At 39.7% G+C, this 15,447-nt stretch overlaps 1 protein-coding gene across 5 annotated transcripts in view; it reads right to left on the bottom strand.

The window, feature by feature from the left end:
• Window positions 1–15,151, bottom strand: part of RHBDD1 (rhomboid domain containing 1) — a 164,225-nt gene extending 149,074 nt beyond the window's left edge. For 2 of the 5 annotated variants that reach the window (XM_017887018.1, XM_017887024.1), the window contains exon 1: window positions 15,003–15,151. The gene's annotated coding sequence lies outside the window, so the exon portion shown is untranslated. The other 3 variants (XM_017887020.1, XM_017887019.1, XM_017887022.1) reach the window with 3 other exon arrangements.
• Window positions 15,152–15,447: the final 296 nt, after the last annotated feature.

Genomic DNA, 15,447 nt, shown 5'->3' with positions numbered 1-15,447 from the left:
AAGGAGTTAAGTTGCTTTATTTCCTGAATGTAATCAGACAGGAGACAATGCTTCAACTCCCTAGCGTGACTAAGGATGTAGATTTAGAAAAACACATGTAATAGAGTCGTACGGAACTACCCCAGCTTTCCTTTTCTCATGATCACCAAAGAAGTCTCACAGAAGATTCTGCAGCAAATAGGAGTCCTTTTATGCATACAAACACTTTTATTCATTTACTGTTGCCCATTTGCTGGGTGGATTTCACGCAATCTCAGTGGAATCTACAAGGGACCTCAGAAAATCATACATGTGCACAGAGTCTCTTAAAAATCACTCTGTCTTAGATTTCCTATGGATTAGAACTTCTGGAAAGGGGGACAGTGTAAGGTCATCTTCCCTACAGACACCACCTAGAATCCTGCATATCCACGTTTGAGACCAACATGGCACCATCTTAGGAGGGCAGCTAGGTTTTGCTCCTCTCTGTACTTTCCTAACTGGGAAAAACAAGTTCAAAGCTCCAGATTAACTGGGGTCACTCTGATGCCATAAATCCAACCCAAACAGTTTTAAAAGAATGAAAAAAAAAAAAAAAAAAAAAAAGAATGAAACCCTTTGTGCATTCTTGTAATGGCAGGATAGAGGACCCTTGCTAAAAGACCTCTCTGAAACCGCAGAAATTTAACTTAAAACACTGAGTATTTAACTTTATTTTCTATTACACTCCTACGACTGGTTTCCCAATCAGATCATGTTTGCTTTTAGGTGTTTGCTCAGTGCCAAGAGGTGGGTAAGATGGCTGACTAGCATCAAGCCACTCAAGACCACTAGGCCAGTCTATTCATTGTGTTAGATACCTTGAGCAAATTATCTCATCAACCCCCGTTTATTTCCCAATCTGTAAGACAGGTCAGTAAAGATTCAGTTAGCACGCTCTTAACAAATGAAGCTCTTTGTTGTTATTATTATTGTGCATTACTGTTTTAGTCTGGGCTTCCTCAAAAAGCAGACTCTAAGACAATCCCTGTGGAAGTCACTTATTTGGGAGGTGACCAATACACTGACTGGGGAGTAGGGAAGCACGACAGGAATGGCAAGATGTAAAAAATAAATAAATACCTACACATATATACGTAGAGAGACAGAAAATATATATATATTCTCAAAAGAGCTATCACTGTGAATGACTGGAGCTTAATCTCACTGGGGAACTCTGAGAGCTAGAATATAGATATAGAAATAGATACAGACATATATATAGATATAGATATAGATATAGATATAGATATATAGATATGGCTCAGTGTTATGCCCACAGGGCAAAGGAGCCTGCCTTGACTCTCTGTCATTGCCACGTTACCACAGAAGGCAAAAAGGATATCTGGGGCCAGAGAAAGCACTTAAAGAAATGTAGGGTCTGGAGGCTAGAAGCCTTCTGGAATGTCCCCTAAGGGCAAGGGGATGTGGGCGGAGCCTGAGGGCAATGCTACCATGGCACCTTAGCTTGAGACACACACCTGCCTCCACCAACCCATGCAATTTCTTCCCAATCCTCAAAGCCAGCTCCCAACCTGATTCCCTCCTGACAGGCTCCCTGCGCATGCCAGTGCTCACTAACCTCCCAAATGCTTCCTGCACATATGCTCGCTCCACGGGTGCCAGCAGGATTCACCAGGGAACCTTCATCATCTCTTCCAAATGGTATATTTTCCTTATACATTGGAGCTTAAGAGCATACAATCTGGAACCTAAATTGGTCCTACTGACTGGCTTTAGCTTTAAGAGCTATGTGACCTTGCCCACGTCACTTAATCTATGTCTCAGTTTCCCACCATGTAAGATGGAGTAGTAATAATAGCTAAACCTGATTCTAAAGTTCTTATACAAACTAAATGACCTAAAACATTGAGATTCTTAGATAATGCTGGGCATACAGTAATCACTCAATAAATCACAGCTACTTTTTAATGACTGTAAAAGAAATCCCATTTTGCTACTGATTGATAGTTATTCTAAAATACAAAAAGTCAAACCACCAGCCAAAGTGACATACAACCACATTACTAGTTAATCTGTAGAACTGCTCTCAAACTTTACATGATTACCCTATGCAATCCTCTAAACTTTATAAAGTAGGTATTATTATTAACCATTTTATAGATGAGCAGGGATTTTAATCAAAATAATCTAGCTCCCAAGGCTCTGTCCTTAAAATGAAATTGTGGTCCAGTTTGTCTGCAGAAAAGAGTTCTTAATTCTCAAGCTAGTCTACACTCAGCAACTCACCAAAATTACCGTTTAAGCATCCCTACTGGTTACTGCCTTTAGTGGCTTCCAGTAAGTTGATCTTGGCTGATTCTTTAAATGAGCCTTTCAGATTTTGGGGTGGTGATTTGACTTGTGACCTCAATTATCTGAGGGACCTAAGGAAAGTATTTGATTTTTCAGTTTGTCCAGCTTTTTTTATTGTGACGATGATGACTTCTAGTATCTTTATGCGTCAGAGCTGAGACCAGAAGTTACCCCCAATTGTCTACTAGTAAGATATGACACTTTGACTACCAAAAAATTAGGGAGGACATCATCTCGGCATAAGGAATAGTTTTTCCCAAGAAAGGTATCTGGTGACTTCCATTACACGTTAAAATATTCATGCATTTTTAAAACATTTCAAATATAGAAAATCTCACTATGTAAAACTTATATTCTACACCAATTGTAACTGTTTTCTTGAGGACAAGTCAATTTGTAGATCTATATAGCATAGAATACTATAGAGAATAGTACCAAGTAATGTTCAAATACCCAACTTATTTTGGTAATTGTTATCACAGTCACAGCTGAAAAAAAAAAAGAAAAGAAAAAAATCAGTTTTAAAAATCAAGTTTTTTAAAAAAAGTAACAATAATCCAAATTTCATTTTTCTCATCTTAGAATGTATTCTATGTGAACAGAAAAGCACCCACACCTTCTCCAACTTTATCCTACCAGGGCCAGCCATCTGGCTGGCTAGGATTCTGGTTGGGAGGACTTCAGGGGGTCGGGGAGTTGCAAGGCATTCCATCTTGGCTTTCCTTCACCCCCAGGCCCTACCCTGCAAAGCAAGGATTACTCTGAGAAGTCACAGAGAGGCAAAAACTGCTTTTCTACCTTTTAAGAATTACTAGTATAAAGGATCACTGTCCCTGTGTTTTGCCAGATCACTGAAAGCTGCATGTTTTCATTATACTAGTAACTTTATACTAGTAACATATCATGTTGTCTTTGTAGAATGACGTTTGCAGAGATATAATCTAATATTAGAGGCCTTGACATAGGTCTCACCCAAAGAATCATCTTTATATTGTTGTGAAGCACCATTCAGACGTTTCTCATGCAAAATCTCATCAGAGCTAGAAAAAGCTTAAGTCTGCCTAGTGAATGAATATGCTTCTCTCTGCTGAAAGCCACTCAACCATTTGGGTTGGCTGTTTTCTTTCTTTACTACAAGCTTGTGTCTTATGTCACCTAAAATAGATACTTTTTGGAAATGGGCAAATAATGTAAAAATACACGTCAATATTGAAAATGTTAAGTCAATCTAATTCAGAGAAAACCTTAGGGAAGTTTCCTCACCCCAGTCAGGCTTTGAAAGATAAAAAGTGGATGAAAGAAAGGTATTTTAAAGAAAGAAAATAGCATGTATGTGCTGTTACCGTAGAGACATAAAATACAATAATGTTTAGGGATGTAGAAGTAATTAGTATGCTCCATTCTGCTCTGCTATAATGCTTGCTTTGAAATGAAAAAATTTGCTCAAATGCAACTTGTATATTAGGGAATAATTTGAGCAAAAGCACAAATTTCACTTTTGATGCATGCAGAAAACTGCACCCTGCTGAGGCAAACTGCGCAGAAATTGACAAAATGAATAATTTTATACATTTCAAACATCTATCAGTTACCCCAGTTCAGAGTACATTATAAGCTATACCTATCCACATGTGCAGTTAACAACTTTCCATCCACTACTTGACAAAACCCTCCTTCTACCACTTGACAATAATTCCTAAGATGCAATCCTGACAACTACTTCCACAAGCAAAGGTCAGGACTTTTGAAGGTAAAATGCCATATTTACTTACATTCATAGTACTTACGTATTTTTTAACCATTTAATAATGGCTGGTTGTCAGTCATTATTATCCCACTTCTACTGCATGTTCTCCATGTTTTACTCTTACACTTCCATTCCCTTTTTTTTTTGAGATGGCGTTTCACTCTTGTTGCCCAGGCTGGAGTGCAATGGCACAATCTCAGCTCACTGCAACCACCACATCCCAGGTTCAAGCAATTCTCCTGCCTCAGCCTCCTGAGTAGCTGGGACTACAGGCGCTCGCCACCACGCCTGGTTAATTTTTGCAGTTTTAGTAGAGAAAAGGTTTCACCATGTTGGCCAGGCTGGTCTTGAACTCCTGACCGGAGGTCATCCACCCGCCTCGGCCTCCCAAAGTGCTAGGATTACAGGTGTGAGCCACCACACCCGGCCTACACTGCCATTCTTTAATCAAACCTACAAAAGTTAGAAGTTCTCCTTACTCAAATATTCAATATACCACGTGCTTTTAATTTTCTCAGACAAATCAGAATTAGAGGGGATAAATTCTCTATCAAATATGCCCCTATTTTTCCTTTTCTGATTTCTCTATCAAAAGTTGTGTTACTATCCTTCATACAAACTTTAAAAATGAGATTCATTTAATTTTGGCATTTGTTTACTTGACTGTACGTCCTAAATGTGCCAAGGTTTCATGTCTGATTATAGTTATTCAAGGACACAAGCAACATTTGCATTTGGCCAGATGCTTTCAGTAAGATAAATAAGTATAATATTCACTGTGAGTATATAATCCTGACCACCAATTTCAACAAAGAAGTAATGGAAAAATAAAAACAAGAACCCAAGATCAGATGTTCTGACAACACATGCAGCTCAATGAACAAACTGCATTTACATTCATTGCGCATGTTTCACTTCCAGACAGCACACAAGGTCAAACTACTAACTGTCAGTTACAATAAGCTTCTAAACTGCTGGTCAATTACCTGGTTAATAACAAAAGACAAGGCTATGACATCATTACAGTTATAATTAATTTACACAGATCAGCTTCCTGTTAATCAAACATATCTTTAAAAGCATTTAATTATTTTTCACCTAGAAAGCAACATTCAGCTTTGTTAAATGAAAAGCAATCTTGTTGAATTCAACACGAAAGGCTGTCAGGCTGCTCTAAGACGTAAAGAACAAACGGCTTCACAGGGCACACTGCTGCAATACAGGAGCTGTTGCCACATTCACAGCAAACAGAAGCACAAGATGATGGATAATACAACACATTTTAACAGTTTCAGAATATAAAGAAGTTGTCAGGAAACTGAAAGTAAAGAGATGGGCTTTGGGAAAAGAAATGTCCCAGTGCTTTTTGCCAAAATTATATACAGGGGTAGCAATATTAACATATGCAGTATAGGACAGCAGTTAAGGGCATGGTCCTTGGCTCTGCGATATACCAGCCACGTGCCCTTAGGAAAGTTAACCTTCAGAATTTCACTTGTAAAAGAAGATAACATAGCCTTATTTGGTTTCACAAGGATTAAATGGGATTATGTATATATATTTATTACACAAAATCACAAATTGTGACATGATAGTGGTTTTGCCCCTATAAACAAATAAGACTTAAAACAGTTTTAAAATGTTTTTGACAACATAGTAACTAATTAACATTTTCCATGACTTTCTGTGACCCTACATTTTAAAACTGCATAATGTGATTAAATTACACATACATTTTTTAAAAAGTGTAACAAATACAGAGAAGCAACCTGAAAGCAGAAATTGTGTTTTAATTTAAATAAGCTTTATGTAAAATCTCAAACCAGGATCTCTGTCAAGATTATCTGATGATTTGAGAATTTAATGAGCCTCCATTTTAGGAGGAAAAAAAAAAGTCAGCGTCAGCTGGCAAAATTCTTTCTCCACCTTTTAGAAGTGTTACATAGCATAAACGAAAATGATTAGACTATATTTATACATAAAAAAAATGGCTAAAAAATGAAACTACCAGATTTTGTATATAACCTTACATTTCTCTCTACTGCTAGGTGAATTAGTGCCAACTCCAATTCTGACCCATCGCCATTTATGATTTCCATTATCAATCATAAGCCAGTTTCTTCTCTCAGAGACCACAAGGTTTAGTGTAATGAGGGCTCATTAAAGTTCTCCAACTGACAGCCCTTCAGACCTAGGTTTTTAAACCAGGAGGCACAAAGGGAACAGCAATGCCAGCATCCCATGATCGCTGCTTCAATAGGATTTAAGTCGTTCCATTCTCAGGTTTACTCTGCACCAGATTTCTTTGTCTACCTAAAGTCAATGAAAAAATGAGAGCTACCACCGCTCCCTGCTCCCATTTAAATTAATCTGTGTAAGAAATGTTTGTGAATTATTTATGTAACTGAAGTCTTCCCTGCACAACAACTAGTGAAAAGAGGGAAAAAGCATGCCACGCTTCAAATATATGTTATACTACTACAAACCACATGGGATGTCCACAAATTATTAAGTGATAGGGAACAGCTTAGGGCTTTTTGCCTGCATAGCATCAATACTTCATTCTTTCAGTAACAGGAATCTGTCTCTCACTCCCATTGGATGTGGTCTTCGGTGGGGGGCAGGGGCGGGGGGGGGGCAGCTATCAATCAAGGGTGCCATTTCTAATACTGGTCCAAGGTGATAGTGACCAAAGTTGGAATAATAACTATTTCCCTGGAATTTAAAACTTGTGCTGAGAAACTATGTGATCAACAACTTTTGGAGCTGGTTCTCAGAGCGTTAATTTGAAGAGTTTTCCAGATCTACCAAGTCTCCCCAAACCTCAAGAGCTCACTTAGCTGCTGACCTTTATGCACATAAACTAGAAAATCCAGAGGAAATGGCTAAATTCCTGGACTCATACACCCTCTCAAGACTGAACTAGGAAGAAATTGAATCCCTGAATAGACTAACAATGAGTTCTGAAATTGAAACAGTAACAAATAGCCTACCAACCAAAAAAAGCCCAGGACCAGATGGATTCATAGCTGAATTCTACCAGGGTACAAAGAAGAGTAGGTACTATTCCTGCTGAAACTATTCCAAACAATCGAAAAGGAAGGGCTCCTCCCTAACTTCTTCTATGAAGCCAGCATTATGCTGATACCAAAACCTGGCAGAGATACAACAACCAAAAAGAAAACTTCAGGCCAATATCCTTGATGAACATCAATGCAAAAATCCTTAACAAAATACTGGCAAACTGCATCCACCAGCACATCAAAAAGCTTATCTACCTCAATCAAGTTGGCTTCATCCCGGGATGCCAGGTTGGTTCAACATACACAAATCAGTAAGTGTGATTTATCACATAAACAGAACTAAAGACAGAAACCACATGACTATCTCAATTGATGCAGAAAAGGCCTTCGATAAAATTCAACATCCCTTCATATTAAAAACTCTCAAAAAACTAGGGATTAAAGGCACTTACCTCAAAATAATAAGAGCCATATATGACACAGGCACATACCTCAAAATAATAACAGCCATATATGACAAAGGCACATACCTCAAAATAACAAGAGCCATATATGACAAACCCACAGCCAATATCATACTGAATGGGCAAAAGTTAGAAGCATTCCCCCTGAAAACCAGCACAAGACAAGGATGCCCTCTCTCACCACTCCTATTCAGCATAGTATTGGAAGTTCTGGCCAGCACAATCAGGCAAGAGAAAGAAATAAAGGGTATTCAAAAAGAAGAGAGGAAGTGAAATTACCTTTGTTTGCAGATGACATGATCCTATACCTAGACAACCCCATCGTGTCAGCCCAAAAGCTTCTTAAGCTAATAAACAACTTCAACAAAGTCTCAGGATACAAAAATCAATGTGCAAAAATTGCTAGTATTCCTATACACCAACACCAGGCAATTAGAGAGCCAAATCATAAATGAACTCCCATTCACAATTGCTACAAAAATAAAATACCTAGGAATACAGCCAACAAGGGAAGTGAAAGACCTCTTCAAGCAGAACTACAAACCACTGCTCAAAGAAATCAGAGAGGACACAAACAAATGGAAAAACATTCCATGCTCATGAACAGAAAGAATCAATATCATGAAAATGGCCATACTGCCCAAAGTAATCTATAGATTTAATGCTATTCCCACTAAACTTCCATTGACATTCTTCACAGATTCAGATAAAACTATTTTATGAAATCAAAAAAGAGCCCAAGTAGCCAAGACAATTCTAAGCAAAAAGAACAAAGCTGGAGGCATCATACTACCAGACTTCAAACTATACTAAAAGGCTACGGTAACCAAAACAGCCATGGTACTGGTACAAGAACAGATACATAGACAGATGGAACAAATTAGAGAACTCAGAAATGAGACCGCACACCTACAACCATCTGATCTTTGACAAACCTGGCAAAACAGCAAATAGAGAAAGGATTCCCTATTTAATAAATGGTGCTGGGAGAAATGGGTAGCCATATGCAGAAAACTGAAACTAGACCCCTTATATCACACACAAAAATTAACTCACGTTGAAGTAAAGACTTAATCGTCAAACTCAAAACTATAAAAACCCTAGAAGAAAATCTAGGCAATACGATTCAGGACATAGGTATGGGCAAAGATTTCATGATGAAAACACCAAAAGCAATTGTAACAGAAGCAAAAATAGATGGGACCTGATTAAACGAAAGAGTTTAATCAGCAAAAGAAACTATCATCAGAATGAACAGACAACCTACAGAATGGGAAAAAATTTTTACAATTTATCCATCTGACAAAGGTTTAATATCCAGAGTCTACAAAGAACTTAAATTTAGGAGAAAAAAACAACCCCATTAAAAAGTAGGCAAAGGACATGAACAGACACTTCTCAAAAGAAAACATACATGCAGCCATGAAACATATGAAAAAAAGCTGAACGTCACTGATCATTAGAGAAATGCAAATCAAAACCACAGTGGGATACTATCTCATGCCAGCCAGAATGGGTATTATTAAAAAGTCAGAAAACAACAGATGCTGGCGAGGTTGCAGAGAAAACAGAATGCTACTACAGTGTTGGTGGAAATATAAGTTAGTTCAACCATTGCGTAAGACAGACTGGTGATTCCTAAAGACCTAGAGGTAGAAATACCATTTGACCCAGCATTCCCATTACTGGGTATATACCCAAAGGAATAGAAATCATTCCATTATAAAGATACGTGCATGTATATGTTCAATTCGGCACTATTCACAATAGCAAAAACATGGAATTGACCTAAATGCCCATCAATGACAGATGGATAAAGAAGATGTTGCACATATGGAATATTATGCAGCCATACAAAGGAATGAAAGCGTGTCCTTTGCAGGGACATGGACAAAGCTAGAAGTCATTATCCTCAGCAAACTAACATGGGAACAGAAAAGCAAACACTGCATGTTCTTACTTATAACTGGGAGCTAGATGATGAGAACACAAGGATATATGGCAGGGGACCACCACACACTGGGGCCTATCAGGGAGGTGTGGTAGGCAGGGAGAAACAATAGCTAATAGATGTGGGGCTTAATACCTAGGTGACTGGATGATTTATGCAGCAAACCACCATGGCACATATTTACCTATGTAACAAACCTGCACATCCTACACATGTACCCTTGAACTTAAAAGCTGAAGAAAAAAAATTAGCTGGATGTAGTGGCACATGTCTGCAGTCCCAGCTACTTGGGAGGCTCAGGTGGGAGGATCAACTGAGCCCAAGAGGTCCCGGCTGCAGTGAGTCAAGATCACACCACTGCACTCCAACCTGGGTAACAGAGTGAGACTCTGTCTCAAAAAAATAAATAAATGAATGAAAAATGAATATGCCTTGAAAGAAAAAAAAGAAATTTCCTTCAATATGTTAGGATAAGGGGACTACATGGGCAGTGTGCACAAAACTCATTCCTCGACTTGTTCAAATTTAGAATCATAACTGATTCATTGCAACACACATAATTGCAATATTGCTGGTATCAGTAATATATTTTTTTAAAAAAGGTAGTGAAATGTTTTTCACAGTATTGCCCAAGAGACTTTTTACTCAAGGAAAAAAACCCAAATTATATGTAGTGGCCAAAACACACATATACACACACAAGTCCACACACACACACACACACCCCTATATATTATTTAGAAAACTGAAGTCATTATAAGTAACATTTATATTTATTTCATTCATTACTATCCTGATATTGTGACTCTGCATTAAAAATGCATAAGCAAGTTAACACCTGGAGAAACAGCTGTTGGTGTAATGACAACACTCCTGGAGCTAATGTCAGAAGATCTGAGGTCAAATATGGATGCCATTGTATACTAGTATGTGGCCTTGGGCAAGTCATATAATCAGTACTGTAGAGCTTCTGTTTCTTTATCCATAGATGGAAAAAAATTCCACTTACATCCTAGAATCACCATCAAGAATAGATGAAATAGGGTATTATACTAAAGCGTGTAGCACATCACCAAAGTTTTTCACTCTCCTTTCCTCTCCTTAATCAGCCTTTCCTGCCCTTAGAACTAGATTCTATTGCTGTGTAATTATGAGGTGCATGTAACAATGTCCAAGAAACTAGATGGTAAGTAACTCCAACATGCAAACCTGAATGCACACATTGTTAGTTGGCCATCACCTAGATCCCAAAGGGCTCTTGCCCACCATCTGTTGCTTCCCAGAAATTTGATAGATTTTCTTCCCTGAATACAGCCAAAATTATCTATGGGCTTTCCAATATCACCATCATGATACTGCCACAAAGCAGCTGGTTGATTGAAAGTAACTCCCCCTCCCCCAAGCTCCAGCTGTCACCAGGAAACCCTCTTCGATGTGTGAAAAAGACAATGTAATATCACTATCACTGTTAATAACAATCTAACAAATACTTAAAATTTGAACTTGTTTTTCTTATGAAGGCTCATTAACTGAAAATTAACTCTCTAAAAAAGAAAAAAACACTTTACCATATAAACATAGAGAAGTTGCTTCCATACAACAAAAAAATGACAGTGCTATAAACACAAGTAATACATTTCCTTTGACTCCCTGTTTCTTTTTCCCTGAGTCATTTGTAATCCTAAACAACAGTCAGTTAAAATGCCAAATAACTTTTAATAGTGATACAGCTGTCACAACTTGGAGGGATTTTTTTAAAAGCTAATTCCTCAAAAAAGAGCACAGAATCCTACTTTGTAAAATATGGGTCAGGTGGATTTTTTTTTCTCAATAATCACTCACTCCCCTGCACGAGAAGCCATCCATATGGTGACATGGCTGACAACTTTGGAAACTGTCTTTAGAACAAGTTTGTGAATCCCACTTACCAGAATTCTTAATACCATTACTTTTTAGGTATAGCTCATGCCCTGAGGATTTCTGTTCCACCACAGAGCTTCACGTCCAGCTCCCCACAATCCTAGGTTCCCTAGGCACACCTCCTAGCATCGCTACCAAGGACCGAGAGCCTGTGCCCTTCAACCTTACTGCTCTTAAAGCTTCTCGGCTCCTGAGTTTTACAGATAAGATTCTGTAAAAGAGGCTCCCTGTTGAAAAAAGATATGAGGACCACTGCTTACATGGCTGAAATTGTAACATAAAAGGAAATCTACCTTTTAAAGAATCGCTTGTTTTTAATAGATTTTTTTAAACAACATTTACATATACATGTATGTATCTAATTTTCCATAAATGTATAATTTCCTTTTATACTTGGTCCCCACCCCCATATTCCAATATACTGACAAATAAACATTATGACCTAGTGTGAGTCCTTTCAAGTATTTTCCGCACTCATACATTCATATGCAATATATACACACAAAAATACATGTAAGAATTTTGTTATCCCTTATTAAAAATGGAATGTAAAACTTTTCACTTCGCTATTAAGAACTTGTGTTTTTAAAAAATATTAGCAATTTCAGGGCTAACAGCATTTTCTCATCCTTTGATGCATACCTTCAGTGAGGTCTCATTTCCTGTGACAGTGTCCCCTTCTCTAGCTGACTGTCCCCATTAACTAACTGAAGATACTTTATTACTCATCCCCTGACCTTTGGATGTTTACCTTCCCGTAAACATCCAAAACAATTTCTAGAAGTTGCTGTTACAGTGATAAAACTGAAGATGGTGTTTTTCCATGTTAAAGTTTCAACTTTTTTCAAGTGTTTTTTCTCATTCACAATAACGTGAAAGCTTTGACTCCATTTCAGCATTTTATGGTTAAAAAGAAAAGCAGTGCAGTTAGGTAATAAAATTACCTCATTTATAAAAATATTACAAAATGAATGGCATAAAGTTAGGTTTGAGGTGACAAATACCTTTTTTCCCTTTGTCCGACACATATTTACTGAGCCTCTGTGCCTAAAACATGTTTTATGCGTTATTTCATTTAATTCAATGGCCTGCAGTAGCACATCCTATGACTCCTACTTTACAGAAATTCAAGTGGGGAGGATGTTAATTTGCCTAAGGGACTCAATCACTAAGTAGCAGACGCAAGATTCAGAGCAGAAAGACTTGTCTCACCCAAAACCACGGATAGAGATCTGCCTTTCCGATAGGGAGAACAACAACAACAAAAAAATTTGATGCCTTTGAAAAATAAACATTTCATGATGGGGCAGTGCCAATTTGGCGGCAGAGCTAACGAAGTTATTTCCAGAATAATCCATCCAAAGTGATTCATGTTTCACCTGAAAACTCTCAATATCCAGGAGCCATGGTGTAGCCTTGGGAGCAGTGTGCTCTAATCAAAACGACATGTGTAGGCCACGGTTTGGCACTGACCTTCTCAACACTGCAGTGAACGTAGCCTTTAGAGCAGCTGCTTTAAATCTTGAATATTTCTTTTTCCCCCTACAATGGGCCCCTGAAGGAATTAAAGTTGTAAGAAAACACTGCATCTAAAAAACACAGCAGGTTGAGGGCACTCCTGTGATCCTTCCTGAAAAGGGAGGTATCTAAAGTCGACATGAGATCTTTGCTACCGTGCAGCTGTATGACATATGGGAAACAAAGACAAGGATAGAAACATCTTCAGCCTTGGATTTTGCTTGCAAGTCACTATGTTACAATACTTCTCAACTCCAAAACTAGTGCTTACCTCTGGTCTCTACCAAATTCTGGGTCAAACAAGGTATAACTAAACTGAAGACGAGGCAGGTGTATCACCTGAGGTCAGGAGTTCGAGACCACTTGGCAAACACCTCTACTAAAAATGCAAAAATTAGCTGGGAGTGGTGGCAGACACCTGTAATCCCAGCTACTTGGGAGGCTGAGGCAGGAGAATCGCTTAAACCGGGGAGGCAGAAGTTATAGTGAGCCCAGATCGCACCACTGCACTCCAGCCTGGGCGGCAGAAAGAGACTGTCTCCAAATAAACAAATAAAACTGAAGAGCTCAGAAGGTCAAAGAATTAAAAACTACTCTTCAACATAAATACTAACGTTATTCTTAAAAATCCCACAACCACAATAGCATTAGTATGTACTGTTTCAACTTTTAACTGAACATCCTGCATCCAACAACCTTGACTACACAGAATTGAGAATCCCGAGGTAAACAAAATACCCTCTAAGCAGTGGTCCCAATATCCATGCACTACAACTCGTATCTACCCCGCTGAAGAATCCTTCCAGCACAAACTATGTACTTACTTTATGCAGTTCTAGTAAGTTATTTAATAACATCTTCGGGGGTTTTCTATGTGTTTGGTGTTAAACATTTTTCTTGCATCTTCATATTCCTGCCCTGTGAGGTAACATGTCCAAGTTTCTCCATCTAGGAATTACTTCAATTCAAATTCCATTATATGTGACTCCACAATGGGTGTTATCACTACGCCAGTAATTCTCAAACTTTAGCATCCAGGTGCACTGGTATCAATTGGAAGGCTTGTTAAAACATATTTCTGATTCAGTAAGTTTGGGGTAAGATCCCAAAATGTGCATTTCCAAAAAGCTCCCAAGTGATGCTGATGCTAGTGTCCTATTGGGACTATTTAGAAACCAAAGCACTTCTATTCTCCTTTGAAATAATACTTCCTTTCCACAGCGATGGCAGGCCCGCAGCAAATCAGAAGCCTTTAAAGTTTATTAGAACCACCTCAAAAAGACACACAAATGTGAGAAATTAAAGCCTTCTAACAAGCAATTTCAAAGGGAGGAAAAAAAAAAGTCTGGGAGTCACTAAGTGTACTGCAAGGAGACCTAAACACCTCGATAACTGAATCGTAAGTAAGCAGGCAATCATTCATTTTGACAGTAATGCTGAGTCTTCAAAAGAGTTTATGCTCAGTTTAGAAAAACAAATAAGGCTGTGATCCGTTTCCTGCAAACGTTTATCCAAAGGTTTTTAGGTTTGGGCAGAAAGGGTTTTACTTTGGTGAATTTTTTGTCCCCTAATAAAAGTTATTACTGCGGTGAGGGTTAGGCTTGTTCTGAGAAGCTGAAAGCTGTCCCGAGAGCACCTGAAACTGCATGCTCTGCTGCTGACGCAACTTCACTTCAAACTTCCTGCTTTCAAAAGGAACCCTTTAAACTCGCTCAGCCCTTTAAAACTCGAGAACCCTTTAAACTCGCCCTTCCTCCGAGTGTGGGCACGTCGTTCACCGTGCGGTCCGGCGGAGAAGGGGGAACGTCGACAGGACCCCGGCGGAGTTGCCCCAGGAAACGCCCTCCCCGCTCTCGAACTTGCCCCAGACGGGGAGGCTGTGCCTCCGACCCTGCCATGCCTCCCTCGCCCTAGCCCCCTGGGAGGCGCCGACCTCCGCCCAGCAGCCCCTGCCCGGCGGCCAGCGCCCGCAGCCCGGGAAAACAGCGAGAGACACCTCTCAGCACCGACGACAGGAGCCGGACCAAACAGACGCGAAAACTCACGCTCTCTACGACCCGCCTGCGTCCCCACGTCTTCGCGCGCACGTGCGTCATCACGCACGTTCCCGATTCCCGGGCGCTCCCGGTTCCTCGGGGCCGGGTACGGGAGGGGAGGGCCCTAAAGCGGACGGCTTGGCCATGGCGCATGCCCAGTTGTGCGCGCCCGCGCTCTGCCGTCTGCGGGCAGCGTGCGGCGGCACTGGCCCCGAGGGGACTGCGAGGGCACGGCGGGGCAGGACCATTGCAGAGCGCAGTAAGGAGAGTGTGCACTCTCGCCCTGTCTTCCAAGCTCCACGTGAAGTGTGGATAATAATACTCCTTATTGCCATAAATAGCCACTGGCTGCTCACAACGCGTAAAGCAAACAAGCGACCTGCGTTCAAGGGACCCGACGACGAGGGGAGAAACAGCGAGTGGGTCCCGGCCGCCTACCACAGCGGGAGCCTCT

Source organism: Rhinopithecus bieti, unplaced genomic scaffold (genome assembly GCF_001698545.2).
Source record: "Rhinopithecus bieti isolate Rb0 unplaced genomic scaffold, ASM169854v2 scaffold_15336, whole genome shotgun sequence".
In the NCBI taxonomy this organism is placed as follows: Eukaryota; Metazoa; Chordata; class Mammalia; order Primates; family Cercopithecidae; genus Rhinopithecus; species Rhinopithecus bieti.
The sequence above is the reverse complement of the archived record's forward strand: the minus strand, read 5'-3'. Positions and strand labels throughout refer to the sequence as shown.